This window comes from Puma concolor, chromosome A2, assembly GCF_028749965.1.
Source record: "Puma concolor isolate L17-30 chromosome A2, mPumCon1.1.hap2, whole genome shotgun sequence".
NCBI classification, from domain to species: Eukaryota; Metazoa; Chordata; class Mammalia; order Carnivora; family Felidae; genus Puma; species Puma concolor.
Window position 1 is genome coordinate 98,198,885 of NC_141668.1, and position 14,895 is coordinate 98,213,779.

Genomic DNA, 14,895 nt, shown 5'->3' on the forward strand with positions numbered 1-14,895 from the left:
AACCCAGTAATATATCATAATGACTTAGCTGGCACATTCTAGAGTGACAAAGAAATGTACCATAGCACATGGTAATCTCTCTAGGTAGCAAAAAGTTAATGAAGTAACTAACATGACAATCTTTTGAGGTAACATTCTTAGAAATGTCCAAAAGAAAGATGGGCACTTCATTCACATGTCCCAATATTACCCATCTTAAATGAGTTACACAGATGATATTCAGATTCAACACAGCTTCATTAAAACCGGATACAAAAGAAGGCTTATAGCTACCATCAGAATTATCTGACTGGATTTCAAAAAATGTATCCAATGCAATGAGACAGAAACACAATACCTATCTATTAGAAAAAAGACACAATTATTATTACTGGCAGGTGATAGGCATGTATTAGATAATAAAATACAGAACCTTTAGGCCATCAAGAGCATTCAGGAGGTTAACCGTACACAAAATAAATAGGAACAGACACAAAACCCCAGCACCTTCCCTTTGAAAAGCAACAGCCAATTGGGAAAAAAATGTGGGGAAAAACTTTCATGCTCAGGAATGGGCAAGGAAAGAAATGCAAAGTGGTCATAAGAAGACAAATATTAAGTTAAGAAAGCTCAGACATAAGTGCACCTGGCCGGCTCAGCTGGAAGAGAGTGCAACTCTTGATCTTAGGGTTTTGTGTTCGAGCCCCATGGTCGATGTAGCGATTACTTAAAAATGAAAATTAAAAAAAAAAAAAAAAAAAGAAAGCTCAGATATAAAACAAACACCCTGTAATCACATGGGAAAATTGAATTTTGAGAAAATATGGATTCTTTTCAATTTAAGGTTTTTAACAAAATTCTAGGCAAAATCCCAGTGGTATATTCTTTTACATTTAGTCAAAATCATCCTGAAGTTCATGTATAATCATCAAGATTATATGTGAAAAAAAAAAAAATCCAAAACGGAAACAAAGAATTTTACAAAGGTGTTTATTATTCCTTTTTCTTTTTAATGTTTATTTATTTTTGAGAGAGAGAGAGAGAGAGAGAGAGAGAGAGAGAGAGAGAGAGCGCATGGGGGGAGGAGCAGAGTGAGAGAGGGAGACAGAGGATCCAATCCGAAGCAGGATCTGTGCTGACAGCAGAGAGCCCAATGTGGGGCTGAAACTCACAAACCATGAGATCATGACCCGAGTCGAAGTCAGACATTTGATCGACTGAGCTACCCAGGCACCCAAGATGTTTGTTATTTCTGACAATAAAAAAAAAGTCGGGAAACTCCCAAATGTTGAACACGGATGACTAAGTGATTGTGCTATATCCATATGATGAAAATAAGATCCAAAATATAAATGCACACACCAGTGCACTGAATATATTCTCTGTTGCAAAACCTACTGTAAGAAGAGACAAAAATCTGTAACAATTTTAGTAAAAGTTGCCTTTGGTTTTGTTTATTTTAAAGGCATTATGGATTATTATTATTATTTTTTTAGTTATCTGAACTTCAATGCTTCTGTGTTGCTTTGGGATTCCTTCTTACTTTCCTCCAGTTAAGGCTGAGTCAGTTGTACGCTCCTCTGGAAGGGTTCCCTTCTGTGTATCGTTTTAGTACTTAGAAGTCTACTTTAAGGATGGATGGAGAGATGGATGAATGGGTAGAGAAGTCTCGACCTGCTTAAAAAGTACTCTTCACCCTGAATTCACACACAGACACACAGACGCACTTTTGCAGCCACCGTGTTAAGGAGAAAACCAGTCGTCGTACAGGGCACTTACTATACACCGGGCCAGTCTTGGTCCTGGGAGGACAGCAGTGAACAAACAAGGTTCCTAAGGTCATGGTGCTGCTCATAGCTTTGTGGTGGGAGGCAGACAATACAATGTTTAAAACAGAAACAAGAAAGTCATGTTTTCAACTGTGAGATCTGTAAAAACTTAAAAGGCAGGCTAAGGGGAGGGATGGAAAGAGTGTATGTGTCATTTTCTACAGGCAGGTCAGGGAGGCCTCTCAGATATGAGAACTTTGGCAAGGGCCTGGAGGAAGGTCTGTGGATTCTATGAAAAGATATAGATCCAGGCAGTGGGACTCACAAGTGCAAAGGTCCTGTGAAGGGCATGTCCTTAGTGTATGAGTAATACTAAAGAGGCCCATGGGGCTGGAAAGGATATGGAAGACAAACAATATTTGGGCTGTGAAAATTAACAGGAAGAGCCATTACACACTACATTAATTGCACACATTTAATTACCCCCCAAAACCCTTTTAAATTTTACACTGCATTGCAATTAAAAAATTTGGAAAGAAAGTTCCAGCATGTTGGAACTGACTCTTTGACTTTAAACGCATCTACAGAGGCCAGCAGCTTTATAGAGTTTTATGAGTACAGACAAAGCACTTAATCCCAAGAGCCAAATTACAGGGTTGAAAAAACTCATGAAGTGTGAGGGAACGAAGAGTTCCAGCGAAGCTCAGGAGCTCTGAAAACAAAATAAAATGCTGGAGACCTGAGTTCTCATCATCCTCTGTGATTATTCACTGCACCAACAAGCCCTTCGAGGGGGAACCGTCAGGTGCCTCCACTGCCCTGATTGTTTCTGTGACATACACACAGGGATCCATGGTGCCTAATGACCAAGCAGTCACCCCAGGAGAAGCGCTTCAAAATTCCCCCGGAGCCCCGCCCTGGGGACAGCACCAGCCTCTGCCCTGCTGGCAGGAAGCAGGGGACCCCTGGCCCTGGAAAAAGCCCACTTACCCCCATGAGCCTCCTTTTGTCCATTATCCAGACAACATCCACCTTGGTTCTGCCTCAACCTAATGAGCCACTGGCCTGGATGGGGAGGGAGGGCAGGGATAAAGGCGAAGGACATTTATCTTACTACAATCCCCGCTTCCTGTCCAAAGTCAGCTGGCAGACTCCAGCTGGTGAGAGATGCTGAGGAAGAAAAGGAGGGAAGGGAGGGGGATTAGGCAGCTGTGGAGGAGGGGATAGAGACCTCAGGTCCTCAGATCACTACTTTCTCGAAGCCCCAGGTTCAGTGTAGCTTCTATAGCCGAAGGGATATAACAGCTCTTAGAGCCAAACTAGATGCATTGTTCCTACCGCTAGGAACCACCTTGTTTGACCATATGTCTCCTCTCAAAAGACAGCAAATATGTTAAGACAGTAAGGGACAGGAGCCCCGAGTGAGGCTGTCCAGCCCGATGGCGTGCCCTGCTCTGGAAAGTCAGTGGGGCAAGCGGTCCTCCGCTTTTTGCACGCACAGCAATTACCTGGGAGCTGGTTAGAAGTGCAGGTGCCCAAGTCCCCCATCCAGGGTGTGGCTCAGGATGAATAGGGACTACTGCTCTCAGGGCCTTGGGCCACTGAGATGATGGCTAGTCTAATCACCAGGGAGCAAATAAATGACCCAGTGCCCCCCCCCCCAGAAGACTCAAGAAGGGAGGCAAAAATTCCACTTATCAGAGTTTTACCAGGGAAAGCAAGGCATACAGGGAGATGAACATATGGGATATATCATAGAACATGGTAAGAACCCCAGAACCGAGGGACCAGTGGAAGCCAACATCACTGAGCAGTTCTGGTGTTAGACCTAGCAGAGAAGGGCCCTGCCTGGGCCCAGTGTTTCCAGGCAGGGGAGTCAAAACACTGGTCACTGACAAGAAGATAAAGTGCTCGTGTCTGACGGTAAACCCCCAAACACACTGTTCATTCAGCTGACAGAACTTACTTCTGAGGCAAGATTTTCTTGACGAAGAAAGAGGTGCTTTGATCTACACTCGGCACAGCCTTCTTATCTCATTGCAGACCAGTGACGTCTGTGAACTGGCAGCTGGTCTGCAGACCATGCTCTGCTTCAGAGGGTCTTGGTGTAGCCTCTTCCAGCCACACACCTCTCCCACGGGGTGAGGAGTCAGAGAAGTGTGGCATCCAACCTCCCTTCTGGACCACACCCTGGATCCTGGCATTCTGGAGCTCCCTGGCCAAACAGAATCCACGCCTGTTTCCAGGGCCTGGACAGGCTGGGCTCTTCTTGGGTTCCTCCTTCTGAAGATGAACCATGCCATCACCTGATGTACGTGTGTCCTTGGGCCGAGGGCTGGCTGCTTGGGGAGCTGGGAACGGGGCCTGGACGTGCAGACCCGCCTCTCCACGCCTCTCCAGGGCCGGGAGTGGGAAGACAAGGAGGCAGGCAAGACACAACCATCCTGGGCCACCACACCTAGCCCAGGACTCTGAGAAGCCTGCTAAGTCTCGATCAAACCTGGCCTTTCAGCTGTCGTGAAGGTATAGGAGACAAGACCAAGTAGAAAACACTCAGCAGTTTGTTGGCCTGACTTACAGCTTCTAAATATTTCGACAAACAATATATGAGCCTCTGTACTTTTGCAGATATTAGGGGGCAGGACTAAAATGACCCAGCAGTGACTAAAACTCCAGATTTGGGCAGCCAGGGTCAGTTAGGTTTATTACCAAATTGGAGACGTGCTATTCCAAAGGAGACATCTATCCCTTCAGTGGGCCAGACAACAGCCCCAGACTCAAGAGAGACATTACTAACACGTACCAGATCCCTAAAGGGGATGGCCAGGAAAACAAACATGCATTTAAAAATAGCTTTTTAGGGGCACCTGGGTGGCTTAGTCGGTTAAGCATCTGACTCCCGGTTTCAGCTCAGGTCATGATCTCACGGTTTTGTGAGTTCGAGCTCTGTACTGGGTTCTGTGTTGGCAACAGGGAGCCTGCTCGGGATTCTCTCTCCCTCTCTCTCTGCCCTTCCCCACTTGTGCTGTCTTTGTCACTCTCAAGTAAATAAATAAAAAACTTGAGAAAAAGGAAAAAAAAAACTTTTTTAGTACTTAAGGTAAAGGACAGTTTAGTTTTATTTGGCTCTGTTTACTCATTTCTCAGTTCCTCGGCATTTCTGAGGAATTCCTGATGACAAAAGCACACTCAGGGTAGAAGCAGTAATGCGGTCAGGTCACTTCTCAGGGGACAGAAGTGGTGCTGGTTTCACACGTGACAGGTGAGGCTCCACCAGGTGTCCTGGGCTCAGCCGAGGCTGGTGGCCTGACAACCGCTCACAATGAAGGGTCATTCTTATGTGTGACTCACGAAAAGAAATGGGGGGGGGGGGGATGAAGGGCCTGGTACCTACTAGGAACTGACCAACATCGCTACAGACGTCTTAGCTCAGGACACAAGGTGATGGAGTGAAATGAATTACCAAGATAAGGAAACTAAGGAAGGAAATTAAAAAAAAAAAAAAAAAAAAAAAAGGGAAGAAGAAAGAAAGGAGGAAAGAAGCAGCCAGTGAGAGCCATTTGCCACAGCACAATGGGGAGAAGGAGAGAGAGGAAAAGGTTGAAAGTATATTATGTAATTGTGAATGTGTGCGGAACAGTTGCAAAATCAACGCTGGGACTGCCCAGAGGACTGCCGTCTGTAAAAAAGGGATGAAACACTGAAAAATCGGGCTTCAAGTTGCCAAAGATGTATGCCACATAGCCACAGCCCGAACCCAAGAGAGACCCAAAGTCGTTTCTGAGGAAAAAAAGTCCTTTTCCAGTATTCGAAAGTATTTGATCATTTACCTGTCAATCAGGTTAGCACTAACACCTTTATCTGAAAGTATCTCAAAAAAAATAGAAGCGATTCATTTATAGATATGTGATCTCAGCAAACCAGACTGATTTCTGAAGAACACTCTAAGGCAAATTTTCATATATAATAACCACAGCAAAATAACAGGAGGAAACCCCCCCGGAAATCCAAGAAGTTTTTGGGTTAGAGACAGTGCTGGCCTACAAGGAAGACCCTGGCCTCACAACACACAAATTCTTATCCTAAGCTTGTCATCGGACGGACTCAGGGGTTCACTTTTCAAATGGTGTGCCAGTCAAGTTCATTTTACTAATTAGTAACATGTTTTATAATGAAAAAATTTTTTAAGTAAGGAAAAGCTTGGGAGAGGAAACACTGTTAGGAACTGATAGAAAAGGGAGATGATTTTATTAATTATTCCTAGTCAAGCTCAAATGCCAACCTGTCCTCTTCACAGAGCACATAAATGGTTTCAAGAAACATCTGTCATGTAAGAGGATCTCTCTCAGCTTTGACAGGAAGTAAAGTTCACCTAGTCCAGAACCCACTGGAAGCTCTGAATTACCTGTAACACCCCATTCCCAGGGCTGTCCAATTTCAGGGAGTTCAGGGAGTCCCTCTTTCCTGGGGCAACACTGTGGCCAGCCCTCATTGTCAAATGAGTTCTCCTCACGTTGAACTTAAATCTGTTTCCCTAGAATTTCCAGGCATTTGGCCTACAATCTGATACTGAGATCAAGTCAGATCCACCTTCCACAAGATAGCCGAGAAACCCTCAAATATGTGAAGACAGTCAGCACGCCCCCAGCTCTCTCTGCCCACCAGAAAACCCAGATATCTCTCCAGTCTTACAAGGCATGTCTGGATCTTATTCTGCTTGATCCAACGACCATAAATGTGTGTATCCTGAGAACACAGAACACTGGGCTGAGTGGTGTTTTCCAGAGAGAGTTGAAGCACAAGGCTAATAGAGTGTACTTCTGTTTCTGTAGTTGAGAATGCCATTAGCTAGTTTTGGCGGCAAATCTCAGTGCCTAGTAAAAGCGAATTTATAGTTAATTAAAGGCTTCTGTTATTATCATAATGTTTAATCTCCTTGGAGCGATTTCAGTATTTTGATTTTTCAAGATATTTGAGGACCCCGAGTCAGTCATTAAGTGGATTTGAAAACTCCTCGTAAACATCTTTGATGATAATTACACTCAGTGACTTCGTCCCGGAAACAAACAAACACCAAATTGTTAAGTAAAACAAGGCTGGGGGCCAAGCCCAGCAGCCTGCTTCTAGAAACAGCTCACTTGGCTGATGTCCAGCCATCCCTTATCATCCACCCAGTGACTACATCTCCTAACTGCTGTTTAACACAATCCTCATTTTCTGTCTTGGCCTAAGTTGCTTATTAAATGTCTTGCTGAAGTCCCAACACATACTTACTGCATTTTCCTAATCAACCAGTCTCACAATATTGTCAAAGAAAACATAAGCCCGGTCTAGAGTAACCTTTTTCTCAGTGAGCCCGAGAGTCCCGGCGATTACAATTTCATCTTGTAGTAAGACAACAAACTTTTAACAATAAAAATACAGTTTCTTCTGGAACTGGCTCACAAGTCTCCACCTGTGATATTCAGAATTCATTTTCTTGCTCTCCTTGGAAAGTGCAGAATAACACTCACCAGCTTCAACTTTCCAGCACCTTATCCATCATTTAAGATTGTTCAAAACCGTTTGATAGTGGTTCATGGTTACGGGTATAAGGAACCTCAGCCCTCTGGGTCCAGAGAAGCCCATCTGCCCGAGAGATTCTGCCACCCAAGCTTCTGGTCTGCTTTGCAAGCCATGGTCTTACTTCCTGTTCCAGTAGGAAAGGCATTCTTCTTCGTGATGGTCTTGCTGCCCCCTGTTCTGGAAGGGAAGCCTTGAGGACAGGCCTCGGCCAGCTTCTGAATGCACCCTCAGTTCCTTGTCCCCCGTGCATGTTCACTCAAACACACAAAAAATAAGAGCCAAGTAAGAAGGGAGCTGTACTGTTCTCATTGCCATGTGTCACCTGGTCCCAGAGGAACGTGCTTCCCTCTCCCAGACCCTACCTAGTGCTTCAGAGGCCAGTGGAGAGGATGGAGGTCGTCTCCATGTATGCACTTCCTTTCCAGCTCCTGTCTGTAGGCTTTAAAAACCTAACTTTATCAAAGAATTCCGCTGGGACCTCTATTTTTCATATCTGTGCTAGCTTTAAAATTGTTTCTTAATGTTTATTTATTTTTGAGAGAGAGAGAGAGAGAGAGAGAGAGAGAGAGAGAGAGAAAGACTGAGCATGAGCAGGGGAGGGGCAGAGCGAGAGGGAGACACAGGATCTGAAGCAGGCTCTAGGTTCCGAGCTGTCAGCACAGAGCCTGATGTGGGGCTCGAACCCACCAACCGTGAGATTGTGACCTGAGCTAAAGTTGGGTGCTTAACAGACTGAGCCACCCAGGCTCCCAGAGTTGTATTTACTTTCAATGGTATCCAACTTGCATAATAAACCTGAGACAGCTTCCCCTTGCAAGACTGTAATGGATAAAGAGAGAGACAGAGACCATGTGGTCTTGGGGGAAGGGGTGAGGGGGGGTGGAGCAGGGGAAGCAAAAATGCATACATTTAATAGCTAAGGAAGTCTGAAGGCCAAATCTTCATTACATGCACCAAACAGCCATTTAAAACAAGGTGATTTGTGTATAATGGGGCAAATTTCGTGGTCTTGAATAAGTTTGTTAGCTTTTCCAGACCTCACTGCACTTGGTTAAAAAAGAAGGGCAGGTTAGGTCATTCGAAGATTCTACAATTAGCAGTGGTCACAACAGTAACAGCAAGGGGCTCACAAAGTAGCCCCCACACAAGGATTATGTTCATTCCACTAAGCTGAATATCAACTAGATCCCCATTCATCCAAATCAGCATTCAGAAATAAAATTTGGTCAGCCTATCGGTCTATTTGTCTAAGCTCATCTCACCTAATGCTTTGAATATTCAGTCTATGCATTTGTCCCAAACAGTCTTACCCCGTATGGGGGGGAAAGTAATGGTGGATGTACGGAGCTATTTGCTGAGGGATGCCTGCGAGCCCATGCATGGCAGTGCCACAAGGCACCCCAGAGTGCGGCACCCAGAAAGTAAGTCTGATCCACAGCCCAAGGAAGCTAGGCAAGGCCTGGGCATGGAGGTGAGGTGCCCAGGGAGGCAAAAACGGTGAGTATTTCAAAGAGGCTAATGAGGTTAGAGGTAAGACCACCTAGGAAGGCAGAGCCTGTACAACACAACTTCAAAGCTGCTATAAAGTCTGGTAGTTTCTCAAATATGTTAAACACACAATTACCATATGACCTACCAACCCCACTCCTAGAAACAGAGCCAAAAGCAGTGCAAGTAAGTGTTGAAACAAAAAAACTCACCCATGAGTGTCCATAACAACACAACAGCTAGCAGACAGAAACAATCCAAAAGGCCCACCAACAGATAAAAAGATACACAGAATGTGGCATAGTCATACAATGGAACATCCTTCAGCCAAGCAAAGGGATGAAGCACTGACATCTGTCTGCTACATTGCGGATGAATCCTGCACATGCTGTGCTACGTGCAAAGAGCCAGACACAAAAGGCCATATATTATATGATTCCACTTCTATGAAATATTCTGAACAGGCAAACAGTCCACAGACACAGAAAGCAGATGAGTGGTTTTCAGGGGCTGTGGAAGAGGAAGGAAGAAAAGTGACTGCTTAATGGGTAGTTTCCTTTTGCAGTGATGAAAACGTCCAGGAATCCATGGTGGCGATGGCTGCACAAGATTCTGAATGTGCCAAGTGGCAATTAATTGCATGCTTTAAAATGGTCAACATGAGTATGTCCCGTCTCACTACTGCAAGTCTGAGCTATAGCAATTAGGCAAGAAAAAGGAATGAAAGGCATCCAGACTGGAAAGAAGTAAAATTGTCTCTATTTGCGGATTACATGATTTTAAGTATAGAAAACCCTAAGGGGCGCTTTGGTGGCTCAGTTGGTTGAGTGTCCACCTCTTGATGTTGGTTTAGGTCATGATCTCGTGGTTGTGGGATCAAGCCCCATGTCAGGCTCCACACTGAGCATGGAGATTGCTTAGGATTCACTCTCTCACTCTCTCTCTCTCTCTCTCTCTCTCCAAATAAATAAACCCTTAAAAAAAGAAAACCCTAAAGACATGAGACCAAAATAAGGTTAGTAAACAAATTCAGTAAAGTTGCAGGATATAAAATCAGCATACACAAATCAACCGTATTTCTATACACTAACAATCAGCTATCTGAAAGTGAAATCAAGAAAGCAATCCCACTTACAACAGCATCAAAAATAATGAAATATCTAGGAATGCGTTTAACCAAGGAGGTTAAAGACATGTATACTGAAAATCGTAAGATGTTGATGAAATAAATCAAAGAAGATACAAATAAATGGAGAGACAGTCCATGTTCTTGGGTTGGAAGAATTAGTTTTTGCTAAAACATCCACAGCACCCAAAGTGATCTACAGATTCAATGTAATCCCTATCAAATTTCCAGAGGCATTTTCCACAGAAATAGAAAACATTAACTCATAATGGACAAAAGACCTGAAACCATAAAACCCCTCAAAGTAAACATACAGAGAAGTTTCCTTGACATTGGTCTTGGCAATGATTTCTTTTGGATTTGACACCAAAAGCATAGGCAACAAAGCAAAAGTAAACAAATGGGACTACATCAAACTAAAACACTCCTGCACAGTAAAGGAAATAATTAACAAAATGAAAAGGCAATCTACACAATGGGAGAGAATGTTTGCAAACCACACATGTGGTAAGGGGTTACTATCCAAACTATATAAGGAACTCCTATCACTCAACTGAAAAAAAACAAATAGTGCAATTTAAAAACGGGCAAAGGATCAAAAATAGACATTTTCCCAAAGGAGACATACAAATGGTCAAGAGGTATATGAAAGGGTGCCCAGCGTCACTAATAATTGGGGAATGCATGTGAGAACCACAATGTGATACCATCTCACACCTGTTAGGATGTCTTATAAAAAAGAAAGAGATAGCACATGTTGGCAAGAATATGGAGAAAAGGGAACCCTGTGTACTGCTGGTGGGACTGTAAATTGGTGCAGCCACTGTGGAAAACAGTATGGAGGTTCCTCAAACCACTGAAGCTAGAACTCTCATCTGATCCAGCAGTCCCACCTCTGTGTGTATACCTGAAGGGAATAAAATCTCAAAGACATGTCTGCACTCCCATGTTCATTACAGTATTATTCACAATAGCCAAGACATGGCAACAGCCTAAATGTCTGTCCACAGATGAGTGGATAAAGAAAATGTGGCAGATATAACTGACCAACAAAGCAGGGGTCAGCACACTTGAAAGTCCATGTATAACCTTTGACTCCCCAAAACTTAACTACTATTAGTCTACCATTGACCAGAATCCTCACTGATAATATAAACAGTCCATTAACACCAAATTAGTACATGTATTCCATACCGATTCCTACAATAAAGTAAGCTAGAGAAATAAAATGTTAAGAAAATCATAAGGAAGGGGCGCCTGGATGGCTCAGTTGGTTAAGCATCTGGCTCTTGGTTTCGGCTGAGGTCCTGGTCTCATGGTTCGTGAGTTTGAGCACTAACAGTGCAGAGCCTACTTGGACTTGTCTCTCTCTCCGTCTGTCTCTGCCCCTCCCCCACTCACGCACACCCTTTCTCTCTCTCTCAAATAAACAAACTCTAAAAATAAAGAAGATCATAAGGAAGAAAAAATGTATTTATGGTCCTTATTGAAAAAAGCACAAATACAAATGGACCTGCAAAGTTCAAACCATGTTGCTTAAGGGCCAATTGTGTGTGTGTGTGTGTGTGTGTGTGTGTGTGTGTGTGTGTGTGTATAAATGCATATGTGTGTGTATAATGGAATATTATTCAGTCATAATAAAAGAAAGAAATCTTGTCATTTGTGACAACATGGATGGACCTTGAAAGTATCACACCAAGTGAAATAAGTGAGACAAAAAAAAAAGAAAAAGGGCAAATACTGAATGGTATCACTTATATGTCAAATCCAAAAACAGGAAAAAGAAAAGTCAAACTCACAGAAAGAGAGACTAGAAGGCTGGTTGCCAGGGGCTGGGGCTGCAGAAATGGGGAGATGCTATTCAAAGAGTGTAAGCTTTCATTCATAAGATGAATAAGTCCTGAAGATCTATGTATAGCATGGTGACCAGGGTTAACAATACCATATTGCATACTTGAAATCTGCCAAGAGAACAGATCTTAAGAGTTCTCACCACATACATAAGAAAAGATAACTGTGAGGTGATGGATGTGCTAATTAACTTGGTGTTAATCATTTTGCAACATATACATATATCAAATCATCACTTTGTACACTTAAAAAATACACAGTTTCAGTCATCAATTACACTGACATAAAGCTGGAAAAAATAAGCTGGTCAAATGGTCAATTTCATATTATGTGTATTTCACCACAGGTTTTTTTTTTAAGTTGAAAAACACACATAAACTGGGCTGCAGCCAGGTGAATGAACCAGCTGCGCCCCTAACCAGGAACCTCCTTTCATCCTCTCTCCGGCCAGCCTGTATGGCTCATGCCTGAGGTTTCCTGCCTCTGAGCAGAAAGGATAAACCTAAGGAGCTCGAATGTCAGCGCGATATAAATTACGGCGGGGGAAAAAAAAGAAACAACGTGATGCATGGCTGAGGATCTAAAAGAGGAATGTCCACCATTGTTTGTGATTATGGATCACATCACAATCTAATAGCAATTTTTATTTAATCAATAATTTCCATGCTGAACAGACAGCCCTGTTACAGAGAATCGACAGGCAGGTACTGATAGCGACAAGCCTCGTTATTAATCTTTCCTCCGCTGGCTTATCAGCCAAACTACTGTAAAAGGCACCGCCAAGATGGATTTTAGAAGCCACCTTTCTCCTCTTGCCCCTTTTCTTCTTCTCTCTCCCATAACATATCACATAACGTAGACTCTACATTTATTTGAGTAACCTGGGGCTTGAGTGGCATAAAAAGGCAGTTCACATTAAGCAATTTCACAAATCAGTGGGACCTCGACCATCGCTCAGGGTTGGCCATTATAGGCTAATAAATCATACTTTCTCTTTGAGTTGTCAATCGCCAAAAAGCTTTGTACAAACGTTGGCATCTGTAATTCCGTAAAGGCTTTTCATCTTGAAATAAGATGCTCTAGACTGATAACAAGAATAATCCCCTCTTGATCAAGAAAAAAAAAAAAATCTGCATTTTAGCAATTAAAGCTGCTGCCAGAAGCCAAAAGGCTCAGTACTGAGACTCTAGTGAAGTTTATCTCCGCAAAACACAAGGAGAATACAGTGAGGGTTGTGTTGTATTTGCAGTCGGAACTGCTTTATCTTGCCCTGGGAAATGTGCCCTCTCTCCCCAGGTGGGACAGGAGAGGAAGGTGTGAGAACTTCCCATGCTTCCTGGAAAAGCCACTGGGAAGCCCTGCTCTTCCTGAACCAGGTACATAAAGAAGCGTCCTCCCCAGCGCAATCTGGTGACGCTGACAGGTGACAGGTGTTTTGTTCTCCTGACTAGGAAGACATTTTCAGAACTTCAGATTATTCATTCCTAACTAGAAAAAAAGGCACACCCCAAATTAAAACAGTGACAAAGAGAAATGTTAATAATCACAAAAACCATCAGTAAGTGGGCCCTAAAAACTTGAGTAACACTTACAGCCGCCATGTTCTGTAAGTCATCAGAGATCATTCTCCAACAGACCCAACCATTTTGCTTTAAAGAGAGACAGCAGGGTCGCGCTACCCTCAGGTAATGAGCCGGGGGCCATGCACACAAAACACAGGGGTCCTATGGGCAAAACTACCTTCCGGGTGCTCAGCTGGCAACCCGGAAGCTTCTGACTGCTCTCTGAAGGTCATTTACAACATCCACATGAGCTGCAAAAACGGTCACTGTCTGACATCTCCAAATTCCCAAATTAAAAAAAAAAAAAGTTTAAAATAACTTCCACTGCAGAGTCTCACTTCTGGCCCTGCCCCATTTAATACATTGCTGGTACAGCTTCTGGAGCTCTGCAGCGTTCGGCCCTGACCTTTCTGTGGCTCATACCGGTTCACTCCTTCTTCTCATCAGAAACCTCTGAATTCTCCTTACTCCACCTGGACCAGAAGTCACACTCCCAGTTCAGCAAGCAGGTCCCAGGAAACTCACTGTGCTTTAATCTCACTTCCGGTTGCCCTCTGCCTCCAGGAGCACTGTGGTTCTGTATCACCACACTACTCACCACTCTTCAAAACCAAAAGCACAGGATGTAATTGTATCTCTAACCCCACAAAGTGTCAAAAACCCCAGCCTTTTATCATATTAGCCACTATCACAGATAAAATTCTCCTGTACTTTCCACTTCCATTAACTTCTTCCTGTGGTCACTTCCACACAGAAGCCCCAACACCTCCCCATAATGGTCTTTCCCTATTTGAATCCACCTGTCTTTTCAAGACCATGTCCAAATCCACAAGACCTTTCTGTTAAGACTTAACCTTACCTGTTTTCCTGCTGCTCTGCCTGTACCTCTGTAGTCCTCCCAATAGTCTTCCCCGTATGATCCCCTTACTCACAGGGGCAGACATAAAAGATATATGTGCCCGCTCTTGTTCCCTCTCACTGGCCCTGACCATGACCCCAACTCTGGAAGTCTGACATGCAGGAGGCTCTTTTCTTCTAACACTATGCCTGCAATTTGTGTAGTGGCCACCAGGTGGTGATGATGCATCGTTAACAGGTAAAATCACCAGCCTACACAGGTGAGAGTGAATCAATGACATATTCATAGCTTTTTTATTTTTTATGAAAAGTCTTTACATATTCTTTTTTAAAATTTTGATGAAAAATCTCCTTAATCTCTCCATTCTTCAATTAATTAAGTTGATTAGTACTTATTCTTCCTCATATTTGAATAATGCTTTAGAGTTTTCAAAGGCTTGCTTTATATGATCTCATTCTGTCCCTACTAAAAAAATAAAAATAAAAAACCCTGTGAGGAAAGTGGGATGGTATTAACATCTCCACTTTACAAATGAGAAACCGAGGGCTGAAATTATAGAATGACTTATTCAGATTCAGAAACAGTTCTTGGCAGATGTAGGAATCAGAGATAAATGCCCTCCTTCCCACTCACTGATTAATGCTAGTTTTACTGGTAATTGGATGGGGTGGGTTTGGGGTGGCTTACATTTAAGGT

The 14,895-nt window shown here is 43.3% G+C and overlaps 1 protein-coding gene across 6 annotated transcripts in view; it reads right to left on the reverse strand.

Moving 5' to 3' along the window:
- GLI3 (GLI family zinc finger 3) overlaps positions 1 to 14,895 on the reverse strand; it is a 282,606-nt gene that overhangs the window by 46,072 nt on the left and 221,639 nt on the right. The window lies entirely within an intron of this gene.